This window comes from Anarrhichthys ocellatus, unplaced genomic scaffold, assembly GCF_004355925.1.
Source record: "Anarrhichthys ocellatus isolate YVR2014 unplaced genomic scaffold, GSC_Weel_1.0 scaffold61, whole genome shotgun sequence".
Classification (NCBI taxonomy): Eukaryota; Metazoa; Chordata; class Actinopteri; order Perciformes; family Anarhichadidae; genus Anarrhichthys; species Anarrhichthys ocellatus.
The window spans coordinates 1,486,080-1,491,832 of NW_022280091.1; positions in this window are offsets into that span (position 1 = coordinate 1,486,080).

The following is a 5,753-nucleotide window of genomic DNA, read 5'->3' on the forward strand; positions in this document are numbered from 1 at the left end:
GTTAAACAGCGATTGCATGTGAAGCGAGTCGAGCGGCAGCGCTGTAAACGGATGCGTGGACTGATACTGTGAGCAGATAGAAAGCTCATCTGGGCACGGTGCGTTCATGTAACATGCTGCAACTGAAAACTACGTGAGAAACTGAACGTAACATTAAGTTAAGGTGATGGAAATATGTCTTTCATTAAGTCCATCTTTAAAAAAAAAAAGAGGGTGTAAGTCATTTAAAAATTATATTTTGGACTTAGTAATATTAAAATACTTGCATTAGAATAATTCAAATTCTAGCTGAGGCAGCCCTTACACAAATTGCACATGACGTCACACACACACACACTCTCCTTCTCCACCCCCCTGTCGCCACCCCCCATGAACACAGGCGTATTGTCTTATAATGTGACCTTTGCTTTGAGTGGAGAGGCCTTTGTCCTAAGACAATGGAGTCCATATTGTAAACCATGCCAGTCAATGCCGTCCACACAGCTGCCAGAGGGGCCAGATTGTTCGGGGTCCAAGTTGAAGGCTTTGAGGCAGGCACTTGTGGCGCATGTGTGTCGGTGTGTGTGTGTGTGTGTGTTTGGCTGTGTCTGTGTATTTTTCCTCAGTAACCGTTTGTGTCTGTAAGATGCAGGCCTGTTTTCCAGAATCAGCAGATGGGTTTGTCCAATTAGACTCAGCCGTCTTCCCTTGTGTGCATGCGTGCACACAAACAGACACCGGCAAATCCACACGCACACACGCGCACACACACACACACACACGCACACATACACGCTCAGGGCCGGTCATGAGGCAGATGTCTCTGAAACACTAGACCTGGAAGATACTGTAATGGAGGAGGACATTGAGAGATGAGTTGCCAGGGTAACCACAAAATTAAAAAGTTGATCTATGTATCCGTCAGGGCTGGCTGATAAATCAACACCGTCATGTATTGACTTTCAACAGAACCATAAGTAAATATTCATGAACAAGCTGTCATGAAAAAATAACTAAATTACATGTTGAAGATTTTGTTTTGCACAAAGGACAAAATAATGGAAACACTTAATAATGCACAATAATGCTCACAGTGTAATGCAATATAGATCAACAGCACCACAAACCGAATCGTCCTACACTTCTATGACACCCATGTCTGTAGTGCGTTATAAACATGTGTTCATTACACATGTAAATACATTTATAATGCTTTATAACAATAATCATAATGCATGATAAAGCAGTTTATAATGAATTACATCATACTTCATAATGGCTGGCCACTCACCGACATTTGTTTTACAGTTTAATACCCTTAGTTTTAATACATATTATTGCATTACAATCGCTGTTATAACGCATTAAAATGTGATCATAAGTTACTCTAAAAAAGTTATGTTTTTAGTTTTGAGAAAAATATCATATCTATTAATTTACACTGAAAGCAAACAATGACCATTTAGAGTAACTTACAATCACATTGTAATGCATTATGAAAGTGATTATAATGCATTAATAAAACATTATAATGCATTATATGTCAGTGAGTGACCCGAAATTATGAAGATATTATAACAAGTCATTATATTCTTTATAATGGGTTATGATTATGTTTTATGTTTTATGCATATTTATGAGTGCATATAACTATAATTATGCCACTCATGTGTCTGGAAATAAAGTTGAATATATAACACATTATAAGTGTGTTTATAACAACATTAGTTATTCAAGTTTTTGTCTCACACCTGTAAAGGTGCCGTGTAATGTGTGACAGTGGAGAATGGTTCAAAGCTTTGAACATTCGTTTGATCTCTTAGCATGTGATTTTGCATCTATTTGATATACTTATGATATACAGTATATTGATATTGGAATATATGGGGGGGTTATATTGTAATAACAATTGGAAACTAGAGTTGAAACGGTTTTGATGATTTCATAATGGGTCATTTTTCATTTGAGGACTTATTATGTTTTTCTTTGTCATGAGAGATAGCAAACCAATGACTCATGTTTCAAGCTGTCTTAAAGGGCTACACATCTCCGCACGTAAACAACAGCAGAAGGCGGCCCGTCTATCTCAGTGCGGCGTCTCCACATTCTGCCCCACCGCTCACGTATTGACCCGCAGTAACAGATAACCTCGGAGGGAATGAGCTTGTGACTAAAAGGTCACAGTTTAAAAAATCAGAGCGGTACAGTAGCTGTGAAAATCCTGGCGGCTCAACCCCCCCCCCAAAAACAACTCCAACCACAGGGCCACGACCCCCGGCACACTTAACCTTTAACCGTTCCAGTGGAGCGGCTCGGTGCCCCGATGGCGCAAGACGGCCGAGGCCGCGGCGCTCCCAGGTGTGACCGCGTCAATGTGTGAATATGGTCCGACCTTCCTCCCTCTGCCGTTCATGCGAGCACAAATGTGTTCTCTCCAATGAGCCACGCTAAACGAGGCTTTATGACTTCACAGCAATTTGAGCGTCGTCTGCTGCCTGGTTGCCGAGCATCCTGTTGACTGTGCTAAAGATACCACTCTGTCCTTTGTGCACTCTTTCTTTTTCTCTTACCCCTCCTTGGATCGAGGCAGGGCATCAGGGGAGCAAACACACACACAGTGACGTAAATGCATAGACAAAGACTCACACCACTTACGCACACATGGCCACCTGAGTGCAGCGGCCCAAACCCCCCTCCGTGTACACTTGACAACAGGGAACGGTCTCCACTGAGATGCTTTTTGTCAACAACTTGGAGGAAAAGTGTCTATTTGGGGCCGGCGTATTCCTGGAAGGATAAGTCTTATTTGTGCGAAGCAAAACAAGTTACGGCACTTACGATTCTGTCTTCCCCGCTGCCTCCTTTCGCATTTGAGGCTGTTCTGCTTGTGAGACGGTGCTAATTATGTGAAGCAGGAGCTAGGGTGTATTGTGAGCGTAGATTTCCAACGGGCTCGGTGCGATGATGGAGCAGATGCGCTCACAGATGTTTGCCCTCCACGTGTGTGTTTACCGGTTCAATTATCCCTATCGCGTACTGTAGAGGTTTGTTGTTCTATTCGGGTGCTTCAGCATGGATTCAGGGAAAAACACCAGTTGGGGGAAGTATTACAAGCCTGCGTTAAGTCCGTCCTTGCAGGCACAGGAAACCTAAAATTAAAAAGTTAAGAAACACTATAATTGGCAAAACTTACAGTAAATACACAAAGAAACAGGAATAAACGAACCTACCCATTATCAAAGAAGAATAAATCGTATGAATATGCTTTTTGTGTGCATTTTCAGTTATTGTAGGAAAAGATTACCCAGCTGGCATCCTTTTACGACCCATACATTCAACTTGCCTTTTCGGAACCTGAATCTATCCAGAATTACAATTTTGAAAGGGAATCGCTGTTCCAACCTGAATATGAGATCTAAGCAGCAAAAGAAGATCAAATATTTACCATATATATGCTCAAATAAAGGTGCAGTGTGTGTGTGTGTGCCAAGCATGTAGTGGAAATACAGTGGCCGACAATTACTATTATTAATAATAGTAATGTAATCCTGTGATCCCATTTTATAATTAGAACATCTAGAACTGTAAGTTAACATTCTAAAATAGTATCGTAACATTCTAAAACTCTAACTCAACATTCTAGAACTGCAATTTAACATGCTAGAACTGTAATTTAGCATTCTATAACTTTAACTGAATATTCTAAACTCGTTAAGTTAACATTCTAGTATTACATTTTTCTTATTGAACAGTGGAAATGAATCTGCATGTGAACTGCAGATTATTAACACAGTTTAACGTTAACCATCACAGTTTGACATAAATTTTTACCGACGATCGTTATCCGCTGATATTCATTAAAATATGCGATCAGGACATCATTTATGCTTTTCTAGTCGCCGATCTCTGAGAATGTTACATTGTAAACAACCAATCTGTGTTTAAATTTACATGAGGAGGGCTATTAACGATGACAGCACCGCTAACGGCTAACGAACAAGGCTCCCTTTGGTTACTTTATGATGCGTTCAGGCTCTGTTCAGTGAAAATGAGCATTGGGTGAAGGTAATTTGTAACGTTGTAATCTCGTAAAATGTAGTGTTTGTGAGAATCTTGAATGAATCCAGTTCTTTGAAGGAGATGTTTTCACAGCAACATAAATAGATATTAGAGATGAATTATGAGCTGTTTACAATAACTCCAGCAGCTTATAATACATCATTAAAACTACTGACAAGATTTGTTTGAATCCATAAAAATATAATCTTTTGTTTCCTAATAATTTGAATTGTGTGTTTTTATAAAGAACAAAAAAAAACACCATAGATGACTATAACAAAGTAAAAGGATAACATAGTTGTTGATGCTTTACATGGACTTCAGAGCAGTTGTATAATCAAACAACAAAGGGATCTGTATCTGCCAATATGGATCATCAATGATCGTCAATTAGTATCGTCAGCAAAAAAAACGTGATCTAGGATCTCTAAAAGTTATATTTGCTCCCTTTTTGCTTTTGTGCTGATCCGATATGTGATCCGATCCGTGACTCTGATCCGTGATACGATCCGAACCGTGAGTTTTAGGATCCGTTGCACCACTACTGACTGTCCATTCAGCGATTATTTCTCAAGCACTATTTGTATTCTTTACAATTTGTGTTTACAACACTTGACTTTTATAGAGTCGTTTTTATTGCATGTTATATTCTTTGTCTTCGGTGCTTTGTACATATACATTTTCATAGTGTTTACCTCTACACCTATTTTTTTCCACTGCTTGTGTAGCAGTCCTGTCTGTTATTTACCTCTATCTGTCCAGATTTTTGTCCCTTGGCTGTTATTCTATTTCTGTGCAAGTACACTGAGAGAGATGCAAAATGACTGAATCAAATCCCTTGTATGTGCACGCATATGTGGCCAATAAAAGCTGATTCAGATTCATTGTAATATAAAATATAGTACGTGTCACTTTTAAAATACAAAACTTATGTGAAGCACATAACGTTGTGCAAAATGCCCTTTTGGGTATTATTGCAATAGCATTATACAAAGCAACAACAAGACATTTATTATGTATAAAGTATGGCATATTACATGTACATCAGCATCAATCAGATACAGGGAAACAAATAAACATTCAAAAGTCTATTTCAGGATGGAGACGCACAGTAACATTTGCAGTCCACCCACCTTTGAATTGCTGTATTTTCAATGCATCTGGCCGCTCTGGCTTGTTGATTGGAATACATCTGCACACCGGGGATATGAAAGTGCAATAAGATCCAGACCTCTACCGTGCATGATTTGAATAAGAAATGATTAGATTATTGATTTTGGTTATTTGGGTCTCCCGCCCCGAGATGATATTGTGGCGGGCGCAATCACCGTAGCTGACATTTAGCACTGTGTTTACCTTTCGCTGTCTCCATTGATTGCTTCAGAATCACCGCCCATACATCCCGCCGGAGCTCATTGTATCATCCGTTTTCGTGCCATTTCAGAAAAGTGATGGATGCGGCTTATCATCTTGTGCCAGTGCGGAAAATAATCACGTTGCCTTGCAATCACGGGACAGCGGTTCTTACAGGCCTGCATTTCAAACACCATTGAATGTCATTACAAAGAAAGTGGATGCAATGCATAAGGGGCAGGGGGGGCGATGACTCTAAGATGGGTCTTTAACATATGTATGGTAACACAGGAATGCTATTTATAGCTTCCACCAAGAGACTGAACCTAAATCCAAATCCAATGATATGCCAAACCCCCCCC